The sequence below is a fragment of the Lactuca sativa genome, chromosome 4 (genome assembly GCF_002870075.4).
Source record: "Lactuca sativa cultivar Salinas chromosome 4, Lsat_Salinas_v11, whole genome shotgun sequence".
Lineage (NCBI taxonomy): Eukaryota > Viridiplantae > Streptophyta > Magnoliopsida > Asterales > Asteraceae > Lactuca > Lactuca sativa.
Genome location: NC_056626.2, coordinates 321,835,023 through 321,853,338, shown reverse-complemented (window position 1 = coordinate 321,853,338; position 18,316 = coordinate 321,835,023).

The window sequence follows — 18,316 nt, the reverse complement described above, 5'->3', positions numbered from 1 at the left end:
CATGATAAACCTCGCAACTAAGAAATACTTGAATAAAGTAAAATGGTATGTTGCGTCAAGCCTGATAACCCCGATCCCGAAGAGATTATAGACTTGACACTAGTCTAGGTGTTAGTCGATGGGTTATACAAGAGCACGCGTTTTCTGCAACTGAAATAAACAGACGCCTTAGAGAATAGGGCATGTCTTAGAGATTCATTGGACTACTAGGTGTTCCAAGAATACTTTCTCACACAAAAATAGTAGAACCACCTCCCGAGATAGTCCAACATTTTAGAAAATCTATAAGGACTGAGTTGGCCCTAAGCAGAGACTGCTATTCATGAAACAGCAAAGCAAGTAAGAGCATGATTCTTTCCTGTTAAGAATCATACTGTGAAAGCATCTGTTAGACGATGATGAGAAGTTAAAAACTTTCTAAACAATCGTCTGGTCGAAACCATATCTCACCGACCCTAAGAGTTTCCGTTAAAAACATCTCAGGAATCAGAAGTGTAGGTCCATTTTTGCACAAGATTGAGATAGACACCCTGCAACAAATAGATACAAGTAGACATCCAATTCACCCGATGATCGAGAAAACCTCCAAAGGCCAATCAGTAGGAAACATGAATCCGAAAAACGACATGAGCTTTCTAAGAACCAACCCAGGAACCCCACTCCGGTAAGAGAGAACTTTTGGAACTTCGACATGGCGATCACGCCAGTAATGATCTCACCATAGAAGTACGTTATGTTCTAAGTACTGAAAAGCTCTATCATTCCGAGAGCTTAGGACCATCCGAGATTCTTTGGAATTCCATAAGTTTCACCCCAAATAGATCCACGTCTTAGACTTGAAAAAGTACTTGCCCGACGTAACTCTCGAAATTCCACTTGTGTTGATAATGATCATTAGGAGCCCTAAATTCGTAGAGCAACCTGTAGGAGTCGCGAACCGAGAGCTCAAACGAACGAACCGAATCCGCATTCCCATTAGTGAAGGTTCGCTAGATCGCCAAGCGAAGACCTAAGTTCATTTGGGAGCGCGAGGACCAGCCAAATAGGAAGTACCTTCATCTCTTACCCAATTGTTCATGCCTCCTTCCTTGCCTAAACTCTAATTTCGGGACGAAATTCCCTCTAACGGGAGGATGATGTGACAACCCGAAATTTTCATTTATTTTAACGTCATAATTAAGCACTTAAAAAATTAGCCTAATTTATCCCAAAATAATTTTGACCGGATTTAAACCCGTTGGAATATTTTAAATAATATTCGTCAAGCGGACCAAAAATAAAGAGGTAAAATTTAACATTTGCCGTGTTTAACGGAAGTCGGGAAAGAAACCCTGTTTGCGGTTGGTGTTGGGTGGACCCCCACCTAGGCTGTAAACTCAAACCTATATAAGGGTTGAGTAGGTTTCATTCCAACCTTTTCACACCTTAGGAGCCTTCTGTCTCTAGCAATCGGGTTTTGGTCAAAAATCGCCCCTTCGAGCTTCAAAACGGTAAGTGAACCTTCCTATCTTGTTGTTTAGCTTATCACACTTGCAAATTCGTGTTTAAATCACCCAAAATCCTCAAAATCATGAGTTTATAGCCCAAGAACACTCTTGGACCGCAAACACTCATAAATGGGGTTTTGAAGCCCCAAAACTCTTCCAAACCACTTCTAATTCTTAGCAATGACTTAGGGGCTTGCATGAATGGACTTAGAACACCAAAATCTTAACATATGGGGAGTAAACATGAGTTTACGGCCCAAGAACATTCTTGGACCGTAAACACAGCTTCAAGGACCATAAACACCTTTTTGGATGTTAAATTACCCCTTAAACACCTCCGAAAGCTTCCATGAGTGCCTAGAACCTTGTATTCCTTCATGTGAAGCACCAAAACATGTCCAAATGAGCAACACTTGAGTTTACAGTTTGGGAAGGTCTCCCAAAACCGTAAACACCTTTCCAAGGTGTTTAAGTGCCTTTAACACCTTCCTATGCTCATATAAGTGACTAGAACCTTGCCTACATAGCCTAGAACCACCAAAGCACAAAAGAAATGAACAAACATGAGTTTACGACCGTATGCTCATGTGTTTACAGCCGTAAACTCCCAAGGGAGTTGTCCAAGGACCGTAAACTCCATAAAGTGTCCATTTTGAGCCCCAATCACTTCCATAGTCCGTGAATCAACTCTGGAACCCTTATTTGTCAAGCATGAAGCCTAAAAGCACACAAATGCTCCATTCCCATGAGTTTACGGCCGTAAAATCATGGAGGATATGGTTCCAAAACCGTAAACACTCTTAGACACTACTATTTGAGGAGTAAACTCCAATGTGAGTCCATACACACCTTATATGCAACCCTTTGGTACTCCTAGCACTTGTAGCAAAGTGTTTTTGTGTAGTAGGACATCTTTACTTGCTTAATTAGTTATTAAATAACCAGTTTGATACTTAAATGTATCATTACATCTTAAATAGGATCCGAGTGTGTGTTCAAGTCTTCGCTTGACACCTAGCGTCCTATACCGTCCATTCATCAGAATCGCCCACGTCAGGTGAGTTCATACCCATGAATTAACCTTTTAAACGTTTTTAAATGCTTTTATGGGGGGAATACAAGTTAAAACATGCTAGTTATCATATCAATCATATGTGAATAATAACCAACATGCAAAAGGATTCATCACACTTGCATATGTTTTACCAAGTATAATACTACAAAAGGTTTTTCCAAAACGTCTTTGCTTGTTTAAATCTCTTCTCAAATTGTTCTCTCGTGCTGTATGTTTTACTTCAAAACTTGTTACAACAGTGTTTTAAACAAAGGTTTTCTTCACTTAAATTGTTTTATCAAATTATGTTCAAAGCTTATTTATGAAAGGTTTTTCAAAGGATTTCCAAAAGTTTTCAAAGCTTGTTGTAAATTTCTTAAGTGTAAAGGTTTTCCAAAGGTTTTACCAAAGTTTTCTTCTATGTTTTTATTTCGTTAAATGCATGCCTATATTTGTATAGTTATATAAATAATGTTTAAAGGACTTAGGAAGGTTAGTTCGCCCTATTTTCTTTTCCTCGTTGGGATGTGGTCTGGTGGGTATCGGATATACATCCAAAGGTCGTTTAAACATTAATTATATATCATGTATACATATATGGACATAAAATCTCTCTCTCTCTCTCTCTCAGCCAGTTCATCGCCTTTGGGTAGTAAAGGCACCCCTGTATCATTCATGTATGAACAACATTTCATTAATAGGGAAGTCCAGCTGACAGTGATCTGAGTTCGCAATGTCGTAACTTCTTTTGGGCTTCTTCTCGAACTCATACATCTCCCTTCCTACAACTTTAGACTCTATCGTTTCGTAAGAGTAAAGTTTCGCAGGATCACCTTTGTTCATTGAGGGAGGATCACTTGCTCGTTGTCTCATTATGCTCTGGACTTGTCTCATTCTTTCAAGTTCAGCCTCAGCATCAGCTTTTATCTCCTCCTTCGATTTCTCATACAGGATGCCCTTTCCTTTTCCTGTTACATCTTTCTGAGGTTGAGAACTCGAACCTCCTTCGTTTCCTCCAATAACAATTCCCTTTGAAATTGTTTTTGTGGTTATTGTTGTTGAAGAAATCGGTTTAGTAGGAATTGGAAGAGTTGCAACCAGTTGAGTCGAGATGACTTTTCCCACTGTTTTGGCTTCACCTTCTTTGCTTCGACTTTTCTCTCCCCCTTGCGCCCCTGTGAAAACAGGTGGAGCACCCTTCAGAAGTAAAGAAGTGAAATTGGATAGCGGAGCAAGAGCCTTTTGAATAGCTTGTTCTAAAGTGTTAATCTTTAGAGACAAGAATTCTGGAGTAAGGATTTGCGAAGACGTTGAGTGCGAAATTGCTGATTTGAGCTCCGTGACCAATTTGATCGGGTGATCAAACTTCTCCAAGGTAGCAGCTTTGTGATCATCAGCAACAGGAATGTTGTTGAGTTTGTGGAGGTGAGACGAAATTTCCACAACCTGCTTGTGAAGATCTTCTTGTCTGGTATGCACTGCTTGAAGATCCTTCGCAAGGTCAGACTTCAACTCCTGAATTTTGAAGTTGACGTCCTCACGAACTTTCTTGACGTCTTGGATAAAAAGAAGATGTCTTTCTTTTGTAGCAGCTTTAAGATCTTTAACTGCAGACGTGAAATTATTCCCTTGTGCTTGCACTCGGAGTTCGTTATTTTTGTCGGACTGATCGACTTTCTCCATTATTATTTTCTCAGCTCCTTTGATCATAACGTCCACCTCCATTGCTGAGATTGAAGATATTCTCCCAGAATCGGCTTGCGATTGGATAATAGCCTTCAATTTTTGATTCAGTATTTTGAACCGCTTTCCTGTCATCAGCATATGATCAGGAATGTCTTCTTCATCGGAATCAAACGAAATGTCATCGAGAACACCTCCAAAAGCACCTCCTTCGATTTCTGGATCCGACATTTGTTGCGAAGGTGGAGGATTCTCAGGTGATTGGGATGGAAAAAGGGTGGTGAATGGTTCTGAAGGGCATGATCGAATATAGATGAAGTGGTGATAGGTAAGGATATTGGTAGTGTGGATGCGACACTCGGGATAGGTGCCCCCGTATCAGATACGTTGACAACCATATCCGAAATAGGTACCTCCTCAGTAACTGACTTGGTAAGAACTATTTCGAGTGGTTGGGTTTGAGAAATAGTGGTGGAAATATGCGAAGGTTGAGAGATTGGTAAAGAAACTGTTACCATGGTTGTGACGGGTGGTGTTTCTGGGACAATTCCTTCGTCTGATGATTTATTGCGAATCACCATCTTCCTCTTCTTGCCCAGTGTTCGTTACATGTTTTTCACAACGTCTTCTGCCCTTTGGCGTTTCTTTCCAGGAGATACTGGGGCATGAATGCTGCGAATAGTAACTCCCTTACTACTCACCTCTGCCTTGCGAATCTGTTTTAACACTCCATACTTGGAAGGTAAAACATCTTTCTTTAAGACTTCATCTTGCACGGTTGGTGAAGATGAACCCTTCACAGATTTCTTGCTCCCCTGCTTCTTCTTCGACGGAGTAGCAACTTCGAGTAATACACCTGAATGATCTGCTGTATCAATGTTTCGCAAATATCTCACCAACACTTTGTGAGTGGGAGATACTTTGCGAAGCATCGCATCCGGAATGCGAGCTACCCGGGTAAATATGGCTTCATCATCTTCTACTACTTTGGGAAATTGGTAAAGCGAAAACTCAGCAACTTCGACATCTGATACGATCGGAATTGCTTCTTTCTCGTATACTTTCTCCAGGATCAGACTCCAGTACCTGGCACAAGATATCCCCTTCTCCGACTTCGTATTTTCTAGACTTTTCACAAACTCCTTCCACAGTTACGTTGCATAGTCGACATTGATGTCATAGTATATACCCATTACCATGGCATACACTTTGACTCTTCCTCTGTCTAAGCCGACTGATCTTCCTGTAAGACACCTTAGGAAAATTCCAAACAGAAAATTCCAGATACATGGCAATCCCGACTTCCGGAAATCACTAATCTTCTCCAACTCCGGTTGATGTCCCATCTCATTAAACATGTGGATGATCTGAGAATTTACAGGTTTAACAAAGGGTGGATTGTTGGGAATTTGGAAGAACTCCACGAACAAGTTCTTGGACAGTTTGACCCTTTTGTTGTTGACGAGGTTGAAGGTAATCACATCCGCCATGTGATTGTAGGAAGCCGTGGATGCAGCACGTGATAACCATATCATCGGAACTGGGAATGATCAGAACATGGCTGTTGATAACGGTGATCGTTTCAAAGCCACGATGAGCATCTTCAAATCTTCTGGATAGGCGGAAACATTGGGATCAACTTGATAGTTTGTGCTTTGAATCTTCATAAGGGATTGAGAAAGGACCTCATCAGTGTTTGAGTTTGTGGCTGCCATTGTTAGGGTTTGAAAGAAATTGGAACTTTTTATCAAGATGAAAGCTTTGAAGGTTGTGAGAATTCTTGTTTGCGTAACCGTTCACAGTGTCCTTCATCCCCCTTTTATAGGTTACTCAAAATTTGATTTGAAATTAAAGCGGGATGCATTTAATGTTATCCGATGTGGCACCTTGAATCTCGGATCATTGCTGTAAAAGAGTACTATGCAGCAAAAAGTAACTGTCACATCTCCTCGAAAACCGGATAGAATACCAACCATTTTTAGTATACAGCCTGTCAAGTATCCGTTATAGAATCCGAACCGGTAAAACCCTTCGCATGGAAGCAAGGCTCTTTCACTTTTGGGATTTAAAGCAAAGTCATATGCCAGACTTGCGAAATCATCAGTCTGAGTTGGTTTTACTCAGAACCTCAAGGATTTCGTGTGTGCATTGTGCCAATGAAATAAGATAAGAATACTGAAATTTTGGAATGTAGTGATGTCAAAAAGTTAATTTTGACATGAATGCAGTAAAACCCCAGGCAAAGGTTGCTTCGTTAATTATCAAGAGAGATAATCAACAGCTTGTGTGGTTTCCCGTGAATTACAATCGAATACTTGTAAAGAAGTTTCAAAGGGCTTCTTTTTAAAAGTCATTTTAGGTTGGTTTGAAATTTCATTACATATCAGCCTTAACATAAGGTGAGAAATTGTAAATAAAATTACTTGTTTGACCAGTGTAGTCAGTGACAAGTTGGCTTGTGAAATTATTTATCATGACAAGAAGTTGTGAATGAAACTTACACTGAAATCGTATTCAAGAGAAAATTTGTTTTGGATCTTGTTGGGTAACAAATATTCTTGGTTGTAAATATTTGATCAAGACCACGCATGCGAATTGAATATGATTTGAAGTTTCGAAATTTTTGATACTGAAACAAAGGTTTCGTAAAAATCTGGAACAAAGTTCCCCGTCAATTCCTTAAAGGTATATGATTTTTGGGTTTCACTTTCATCACGGACTCATGATGTTAGATCTTTAACACAGAGTTGTGATTTGTCTAGGTTTTGATTGGTTTGATCAAAAACCTCAAGGACCAATCTTTTTCAAAAAAATTTTGGAATTTTAGAACAGTTTGGTTTAAAATGATTTTTTAAGAATCGAATTGTACCTCCGTTATGATGTGGACAAAACAGAAAACTCTTAACTCATTTGAGAAGAGTAAGGTAGCTCTTGTTGATTTATGCGAATACAAGGCTTGCTGGGTAGAAATGTTCATGAGATAATTGTTGGATAAGGTGTCTAATTCCATAACTATTTCGGGTGTGTACTTGACCCGACCCGACATGGTCCATTTGGGTTGCAAGGCACCATGCAATTGGATAGACTAAATGAGAGAAATAACACTTGGAGATTATTAATATATTATAAGTTCTAATATATTAATAATATTATTATTTAATTAGTTTGATCAAAGAATTAATTTGGAATTAATTAAGTGATCAAAGCATAACTAATTAAATATATGGGTTGATTATGTAAATCATTCATATCTTGTATAGTGGGCTAAGAGGCTCCATGGATTATCAAGTTGGGTTCTACCCATAGGATGCTCCATGGATGCTCCATGGGAGTTACAAACCCATGGGTCATGGAAATGAAGAGTCATGACACATTAGGGTTTACATGGTGTAACCCTAGATGTGTCAACACTATATAAGGATCCCATTCTCCACCAAAATCCGCTAGACATAAGAAACTAGAGGGCTTGGCCGATTTTAAGAAGTGTGTATTATCTCAAAGGTCTTTCCAAGGGCATTTGGTGTTGTGTGAAGCATTTGAGGCATCACACTTGGGGTGCTAGGCTCACAAGGTTTCAAGGAACATAAGCAACAACAAGGTAAGTTATTCTATCTTTCATTCAAGTTAAAATTGTTCCCCATGTATGCTAGATAGGAATATAACCTTGGAAATTCAACTTTGCATGATAATTAGACAAACATAGATCCAAGGTTATTAGGGTTGCATGTACACTTAGGAAGTGTTAGAATCCTCAAAACCCATCAGTGGTATCAGAGCCTAGGCTTGTTTGTTTGTTATTTGTGCTTAAAAGTTGAAAAAAGTCGAAAAACTTGCTGTCTGACTGCTGGACTCGTCGAGTCCATGGGGGGACTTGTCGAGTTCACTTGTATCTTCAACCTACTCGGCGAGTAGGTTCATGCACTCGATGAGTAGGGTCGACAGAGTGCAGATTTTCGACTTTAGTTGCTGGAAATGGATTAGAAACATTACCCTAAACTGTTTTGGTACTTGAAAACTTGTTTTAGATGGTGTAATGTCTTGCTAATTCATTTACAATAACTAGTTATCAAAATTACAAAGTTTTAAGTGTAGTTTTGATTCATGAAAATGCTTATGTTCATGTTCTTGATCTTATGATGTTTAGATGATCATAGGAATTATTTGTAACCTATGTGGTAGTTTAATTCATGATCATAATGTGTTTTAATGGAGTCCATAACTTGTCCTCAAGTTATGGAAAACCAAAAGTCTCTTGGATTAAAAACCATTAAAAGAACACAAGAGTTAGAAAAGTGAAGAGTCTTCATTTTATTACTCTATTAAACTCATAAGTTACAAGATATGAAAAGTTTTGAAAGTTTACAAAACTTGCCCTCAAGTTTTGGAACAAGTAAAGTCAAGATTAAAACTTTAGTTCCAACCCTTAGAATTTTAAAAGTTAAAATTCAACCCTTATACTTATATTATTATGATTTAATAATTATATATATATATATATATATATATATATATATATATATATATATATATATATATGTATAAGATCAAAGTCGTCTTACCGCTAGTACGCCTCATTCACGAAGCCGGTCTATAAGGTGGGTATAAGGTTGTTGCCGATAAAATGGCAACTTAATGGGTGTCCATTCTTACCCACCGCTTGCTTGACTGGTGGAGGGTCGTTAGCCGAACGGGTAAGACAAGGACTTATAAATTCTCATTCAAAGTATGATGAATATTATAAAGTAACTGAATGTTTTTATTAAATTCCCAATCTTAGTTACTTTAGGAAAAATGTGAATAAGGTGCTAATCCATGAAATTACACTTTACACTTTGATTAAGTCGTTGGTGGAGCGTGTGTGGTTAACCGGCACACTAACTTGGACTTAACAAGGTAGGTAAAGGGTGACTTAGGGTTTATTATAGTATCAATGGAGCGTGTGTGGTTTACCGGCACATCGATTGAGTGATAAACTTTAAGGGTACCAAGTGATTTGCATGGTTACTTCACACCTCGTTTTGTGATCCTCGGTATCCCAGTCACAAAACTTGGGGGGCACACTCGAGATTGAAACATGCCTTTGAAAAGTTCATTGAATCTCAAAGTTTCTAGGAATTTCTAAGAACCAATCAAAAACCTAATACTTAAATATTTCGGTTTTCATGGTGGAAATTGGTGAATCGTCATTCACCTACCTTTCAAATATGGTATAGCTTAGATTACGACATACCTCTTCTAAGTTATATCATATTGTGATTGGATCCTAGCCTTAATATTACATTTGGGTGTTTTATTAAGGACTCTCCTATATCTAAACTAATCTTGTCCTTTTGTTTCAGATGTCTTCAAACAATGTTGCTTCTGGCTCTAATCCTAATGGCTCCTTTACCCTGATGAACTTTTGTGGGAAAGTCACCTTTGATGGATCCAACATCAATGAGTGGATCAGAAACATCAGGATGATTACCCGCTACGAGGACAAAAAATATGTCCTTGACAAGGAGCTTAAGGAGATTGATGAGACCACTGCAACTCCTCAGGAGATCGCTGAATTTCGGGCACATGAAAGGGATGCTACGAAAGTGGCTTGCATCATGATGGCCACGATGACAGCGGAACTCCAAAAGTCTTATGAGGATTTCTACCCTTATGAAATGCACCAAGATTTGATGGAAAGATACCATCAAAGTGCACGACAAGAGAGGTATGAAATCATCTGCTCCATGATAACAACCATGATGAAGGACGGGGAATCCGTCACGAGCCACATGCAGAAAATGAAAAGGTATGTGGATCGTTTGCTGAAGCTCAATGTGAACTTCCCTGAGGATCTTGCAATAGATATCATTTTGCACTCCTTACCATCGTGCTATGATCAATTCCGCATGACATATCACATGAATAAGGAAGAGGTCACACTCAGCAAACTTCAGGGACTTCTCAAGACCACAGAATCAGGTCTTAAGGGGAAGTCGATTGCTATCACTCCTACTCCAAACTCAACTCAGGTTTTGGCAATTGGGAAAAGTCGATGGAGGAAGAGAAAGAGGTCCTCGAAGGGTACCAAGGCTCGGACCCTTGATGGCTCTTCTTCAAGTGGAACCAAGAAAGGTTTCATCACTCCTTCTTCTGACCCAAAAGAGGCTGAATGCTTCTATTGCCATGAAAAATCACATTGGAAGCGGAACTGCCCAAAATACCAGCAAGATGTGAAGGATGGGAAAGTTAAACCCAACCATGCAGGTATTTACACTATCATTTCTAATAACTCACCCCATTCTAAATCTTGGGTCCTTGATACCGGTTGTGGTATTCATATTTGTTGTGACTTGCAGGGACTAAGAAGAAGTGAGAATGTGGAGCAAGGAAGAATAAACTTGATCATGGGGAATAGGAAAGCTTTACCTGTTACCAAGATTGGAGTTTATACTTTATCGCTAAGTAGTGGGTTTAGTTTAGATTTGAATAAATGTTGTTACTCGCCAGGAATGGCAAGAAATATTATTTCCTTTCATGCTTTGTACAAACAAGGGTTTACCTTTTCATTTAATAATGAAGTTGGTTCGATTGATGCTTTCTTTAATAATGTTCTTTATTTTAAAGCATTACCTTGTGATGGTGTGTATGAAGCTGTATCTGTTATAGATAACTTAGGAAATAATGTTTTGTGTATTGATTCTATTAATAATAATAACTTGGATAAAGCATCATTATGGCATTTTCGTCTTGGACATATAAGCAAGAAACGCATAGGCCAACTCCAAAAGGATGGAGTCTTGGAGTCATTTGACCTAAAGTCAGATGATAGTTGCGAGTCATGCTTACTTGGAAAAATGACAAAGTCACCCTTCACAGGTTCGTGTGAGAGGGGTGAAGGTTTGTTGGACCTTATACACACGGATGTGTGTGGACCATTCAAACATGCCACAAGGGATGCTAATCGTTATTATTTGACTTTTAATGATGATTATAGTAGATATGGATATGTCTACTTGATCAAGCATAAGTCAGAGACTTTCGAAAGGTTTAAGGAATTTAAACAGGAAGTCGAGAATCAATTGGGTAGGAACATTCAGATGCTTCGATCCGATCGTGGTGGAGAGTATCTTAGTTCAGAGTTCCTTGACTATCTAAGGGAATGTGGGATAGTCTCACAATTGACACCTCCCAGGACACCATAGTTGAATGGTGTGGCTGAGAGGCGTAATCGAACCTTGTTAGATATGGTTTGTTCCATGATGAGTCGAGCTTCGCTACCAATCTCATTCTGGGGGTATGCCTTAGAGACTGCCACCCATATCCTTAATCTAGTCCCTACAAAGAAGGTTGCCAAAACTCCTCACGAGATGCGGACTGGTAAAGTACCCAAACTAGACCACATCAAGATTTGGGGTTGTGAGGCTTTCGTGAGACGCGAGACTCATGATAAGCTCGAACCCCGAAGCGAGAGGTGTATTTTCATCGGCTACCCACAACAGTCCTTTGGTTACCTCTTCTACAGACCTAGTGAAAATGTGGTCTTTGTAGCTAGGAGGGCTTTCTTTAGAGAAAGAGAGTTCATAAGCCAAGGAAACAGTGGGAGGCAAGTTGATCTTGAAGAAATTCAAGAGTCAAGCGGTGAAGGAACTTCAAACCCTAGCACTCAACTTGAGGAGGAAACTCCTGTTGAGCCAATTGACAAGTCTGTACCTCTGAGGCGTTCCACAAGGGTTAGGAATGCTCCTGAGCATTACTATGGATTTCATATTACTGCAGAAGGAGATACACTTATCAGTGATGAGACACTGATAGGTCTGGATGAACCTAATAGTTACGCGGAAGCCATGGCAGGCCCTGAGTCAGCCAAGTGGAAAGAGGCAATGGACAGTGAAATACAGTCCATGTATGACAATCAAGTTTGGAACTTAGTTGAGAATGTACCAGGTCGTAAGCCAGTAGGGTGCAAATGGGTCTTCAAGAAGAAGACCGACATGGATGGAAATGTACACACATATAAGGCTAGACTGGTTGCAAAGGGTTTCTCTCAAATTCCTGGAGTGGACTATGATGAGACCTTTTCTCCAGTAGCCAAGATTAAGTCTATTTGGGTTCTGTTGGCCATAGCTGCATTTCATGACTATGAAATATGGCAAATGGATGTCAAAACCGCATTTCTTAATGGAAAGTTGGCTGAAGATGTTTACATGAGTCAGCCAGAGGGTTTTGTTAGCAACAAGTACCCTAATAGAGTGTGTAAGCTTGAGAAGTCCATTTATGGATTGAAGCAAGCACCTCGCAGATGGAATCTTTGCTTTGATGAAAAGGTCAAGGAATTTGGCTTTTCTAGGAGTGAAGATGAGTCTTGCGTGTATGTCAAGGCTAGTGGGAGTATAGTTAGCTTTTTGGTGCTGTATGTGGATGACATACTACTCATAGGAAATGACATCCCAACTCTTCAGGAAGTTAAGTCCTGGCTTGGGAAGTGTTTCTCTATGAAGGACCTAGGAGAAGCTACCTATATTCTAGGGATAAGAATCTTGAGAGATCGGAGTAAAAGACTAATTGGACTTAGTCAGAGGACCTACTTGGATAACGTGCTGAAGAGATTCAGCATGCAGGATTCCAAGAAAGGAGAGTTACCGATCCAGAGTAACACCAGATTGAGTAAGACACAAAGCCCTAGCACTGAGGCTGAGATAGCAGAAATGAGTCGAACACCTTATGCTTTGGCTGTAGGATCGATCATGTATGCTATGACGTGTTCTCGACCCGATGTAGCCTTTGCCCTGAGCATGGTTAGCAGGTATCAGGCGAACCCTGGCAAGGCACACTGGACTGCGGTAAAGAATATCCTCAAGTACCTATGGAGGACTAAGGACTGGGTCCTTACCCTCGGTGGGAGTGATGACTTGGGAGTTGTAGGGTATAGTGATGCCAGCTTCCAGACCGATAGGGATAATTTCCGCTCTCAGTCGGGCTGGGTCTTTACCCTGAATGGAGGAGCAATCTCTTGGAAGAGTTCAAAGCAAGAAATAGTGGCTGATTCAACTTGTGAATCAGAGTATATTGCAGCTAGCGAGGCGGCAAAGGAGGCGATGTGGCTGAAGAACTTTATTGGAGACCTTGGAGTTGTACCAGCTATCAAAGAGCCAATGGAGATTTTCTGTGATAGTGAAAGTGTTGTTGCCTTAGCCAAAGAACCAAAGGATCATGGGAGATCCAGACACATCGACAGAAAATACCATTTTATCAGACATCGAATACAAGAACGACTCCTCGTGGCAAAGAGGGTATCATCGGATGAGCATAGGGCTGAAGGATGATATTAGATTCAGTAGTTAGATAACCCAGAAATTTGTAAAGTGTAATTGACATTAGATGATGAATAAAAGGAGTTTTATTTATGAGTAAAGTGTTGCTATCTCTTGTCGACCGTTTACTATATTTCTTTTGCATGTTTTGACTTCCAGAATAATTTTGTTTGGTATAACATATTATTCAAACCTCCACAGTCGGTCATATGTCGAAAGTAGGTATGAATCAAGACTGTCATGATGGGTTGTAGAGGTCTAAGGTGTTGGACAAGGCTACAACAATCATGAGTGCTCATAAGTTCTGAGTATTGGACTCAACCCACGCTCACTGGAATCACTTCATGGAATTCTATCTCGAGTGATCGTGAGACGGTAATATCATATAAGTCTTCAAACCTAGAGATATGATTTGTTACTTACAAGTTGGTTATGCATTGACTGTACGAAAACGCATTGGTAACTCGATGTTATAAAACGTGCTTTTGTGTGTAATTCAATGAGTGGTAGAACAAACATATGAGTCGAAGTTTATCTGTTCCTTCTTGGATTAGAAGCTGATATCTGGGCCCCTCGATGATTTTGTTTTGACCTATGTACCGGGACCGGTCAGAACTAAGTTGATGTGTTCAATTAAGTTCTTTGTCAAACAAATCGGAAATCGAGAAACAAACTGCTGGACAATAAGTAAGACATTGTTCCATGTATTTTTCCGGCTGATATCTAGAACGGAGGATTATATGATCCCTTATCTTAAATGGCGTACCACCATCTTCTCAGTTCTGAGAGACCTTGAAAGAGCTACGATTGCCGGTCGGTTCTTGAAGTACTAGAGATATAGTTATTAGACTTATCCAAGTGGGAGACTGTTGGATAAGGTGTCTAAGTCCATAACTATTTCGGGTGTGTACTTGACCCGACCCGGCATGGTCCATTTGGGTTGCATGGCACCATGCAATTGGATAGATTAAATGAGAGAAATAACACTTGGAGATTATTAATATATTATAAGTTCTAATATATTAATAATATTATTATTTAATTAGTTTGATCAAAGAATTAATTTGGAATTAATTAAGTTATCAAAGGATAACTAATTAAATATATGGGTTGATTATGTAAATCATTCATATCTTGTATAGTGGGCTAAGAGGCTCCATGGATTATCAAGTTGGGTTCTACCCATAGGATGCTCCATGGATGCTCCATGGGAGTTACAAACCCATGGGTCATGGAAATGAAGAGTCATGACACATTAGGGTTTACATGGTGTAACCCTAGATGTGTCAACACTATATAAGGATCCCATTCTCCACCAAAATCGGCTAGACATAAGAAACTAGAGGGCTTGGCCGATTTTAAGAAGTGTGTATTATCTCAAAGGTCTTTCCAAGAGCATTTGGTGTTGTGTGAAGCATTTGAGGCATCACACTTGGGGTGCTAGGCTCACAAGGTTTCAAGGAACATAAGCAACAACAAGGTAAGTTATTCTATCTTTCATTCAAGTTAAAATTGTTCCCCATGTATGCTAGATAGGAATATAACCTTGGAAATTCAACTTTGCATGATAATTAGACAAACATAGATCCAAGGTTATTAGGGTTGCATGTACACTTAGGAAGTGTTAGAATGCTCAAAACCCATCATGAACCTGATCATGAACAACCAAGAACGACCTTTGAAGTTGGGAGCTCTTCTACTCCTAGGAATGTCTCCCTTACAAGGCCTGAGAATGATATTGCCTCTAAAAGGCTTGCTAGGTTCTTAGCATTAAGTGAAACAAACCTTCCCTCTCGAGAAAAAGGTATATCTATAGGGGAAGGTAGCTTAAAGGGGGAGACACATCAAAACCAGAGCTCAGGGAGGAGATTACTATACTCAAACAAAAAATAAAAGAAAAGGATCTTGAAGTTGAGGACCTTGATTTTCATATCTCCGTGATCGATGCTGAAAGTTCCTTAAAGTCTAATTAAATTTCTGAACATTAGCAAGATAATGCTCAGAAGGCCAAATAATTTTTTGATCTCCAGCTCAACCTTGGTGCTCTTTCAGCTGGCTAGTTTGATCTGAAGAATAGACTTATTGCTGAATTTGGAGATAAGTTTCAGACAGCAGCTGAAGGCCCAAGTGTTTCTCAGGCTCCTGTAACTGCCCCAGCTGCTACTTCAATCTTTGAACAGTCCGATAATGCGTCGGTCAGAACGACAACGATTGTTGACCGTTTTGAAAAGGAACCTGGACAAGCACCGCCTAGAATCACTATTATGCGAGGAGGGAGAACGGTCACGTCGCATAAAAGGGGAGGCTTTCTCTTCATGAATAATTCTGATCAGAATGTTCATTGTGATCAGCCCCAACTAACTGTGACTGACCTTGAGAAGAAAAGATTCCAGCATAAATACGGAGATCGGTTAGGAATCCGTATGTGGGGTTTTCATGATAGAATAATTTGCTGGCAAGTTAAAAGGAAGAGCAACACAATGGAGTATTACAAACAACAAAATGACTTTTCTTCGCTTACGAAGGTGGATCTTACTGAATTGTCTGCTGCTCCGTTTTACAATCCCTCCAATGATCCTTGGGCAACAACTTTCAAACTTTTCTTGGAAAACCAGTTGAGGAGACGATTTGATAATATGAAGACTGCTTAATCCTTCTTGAAGACTGCTAAACATGTGTTCGAACCAATCACCAAAAAGGCCATCAAGAATGTCATGTAGCCTCCAACAAAATAGTTGACAAAGATTCCCATCATCAAGAATTTATGTGATGGTTCTTTGGACAATATGTTGTATTGGGTATATGATGAAGCCACGGTCTCAGCGGTTATCAAGTTTAAAGATGGTGTATTCCATCTAATCCATAAGAGAGATCTTTTACAAGTTGGTGAGAGGGACATTCACATGTTGATAGCTCATCAAATCATTTGTGAGCAAGAAGTTCTGGAACCGGCAACTAAAGAATTCACGGGCATGATCTCTGAAATTATTGGTAAAATAATGTGGCTGGGTGCAATGGGAAGATCTGACGTGCTGGTCATTGAAAAGAACTGAGCTTATGCTAGCCTCAAACCAAGGGAGAGATTGATAGGTCATTATTTGTGGTTTGGGAAAAGCAATCAGATGTATAAGTCTTGTTATGTTCTTTTTCATGTTTTACATGTTTTGTGTGAGTTTATGGTTTATGTATGTGTGTACGGCCGTAAACCTGTTTATAGCCAACAACCCCCTATATATAGGCTGTGTCAGAGTTGTGTCAAGGTTGTTGATGAATCTCAGAGTGTCTCATTAGTTTATGGCCCAAGGTGTATCTGACGTTTATTTGATATAAAACGTGTGCATGCTTGGATTAATCTATCTTTTACTCCATTCTCTATTTGTTCGATTGATATCTGTATGATCACTGTTTGGATTCTCAGTTTTAGGGACCTTACAATGTAAAATACAAAAATCTAGTAGAATGACATACCTTTTTATGGATCTAGAAGTCTTGAACCTTTAAGAGCTTAGTGCCCCAAGTGTTTCACCTCAAATGGTTCACACAACACCAAAAACAATTCGAATAACTAGAGAATAAGGATACTTGCACCAAAATCGGTTTTGCCCTCTTGTGTATACACACTAGTAGTTCCATTTCATGAACCATATACCTCTTTATATAGTGTGGAGGATTAGGGTTACATTCATGTAAACCTTAATACCCATGACCTTTCAGTTCCATAGGATCCATGGGTTAAAGCTCCATGGACTATCCATGGACTTTCCATTCAAGCCTAGCCCATTCTAAATAAGCATTGGCCCACTATATATACATGTATATATATATATATATATATAAGGAGTCCATATTTAATTAGTTCCTTTTCGATCACTAAATTAATTCTTGATCAATACGAATTAAATAATAGGATTTCATATTAATATATTAGAACTTATAATATACTAATAAAAATCGTAAGTATCCTTTTTCTCATTTTGTCTATCCAATTGTTCCGATGCCATGCAACCCAAATGGACCATGCTACTCTCAAGTCGAGTACATACCAATAATAATTTTGGGCTTCGACATCTAATCTAACAAAAACACCTCACGAGATGTGGACTGGGAAAGTTCCCACTTTATACCACATCAAGATTTGGGTTTGCGAGGCTTTCGTGAGGTGCTAGAATCACAATAGGCTCGAACCTCGTAGTGAGCGGTGTATTTTTATCGGCTACCCACATAAATCCTTTCGTTACCTCTTCTACAGATCTAGTGAGAATGTGGTCTTTGTGCCAAGGAGAGGAGTCTTTCGAAAGAGAGAATTTATAAGCCAAGGAAATAGTGGGAGGAAAATTAACCTTGAAGAACTTCAAGAGTCAAGTGGTGATGGAACCTCAAACCCTAACAATCAACCTGAGGAAGAGACTCCTGTTAAACCAACTGACGAGTCAGTACCTCTAAGGCGTTCCACTAGAGTTAGGAATCCACCTGAGCATTACTATGGTTTTCATATTACTGCGGAAGGTGACAGATTTATCAGTGATAGTACACTGGTAAATTTGGATGAGCCTAACAGCTATAGGGAAGCCATGGCAGGCCCTGAGTCTGCTAAATGGAAAGAGGCTTTAGACAGCGAGATTCAGTCCATGTATGACAATCAAGTTTGGAACATAGTTGATAATGTACCGGGTCGTAAGATGGTTGGGTGCCAATGGATCTTCAAGAAGAAGACCAACATGGATGGGAAAGTGCACACTTATAAGGCGCGATTGGTTGCGAAGGGCTTCACTCAAAGTTAGGGAGTTGACTATGATGAAACC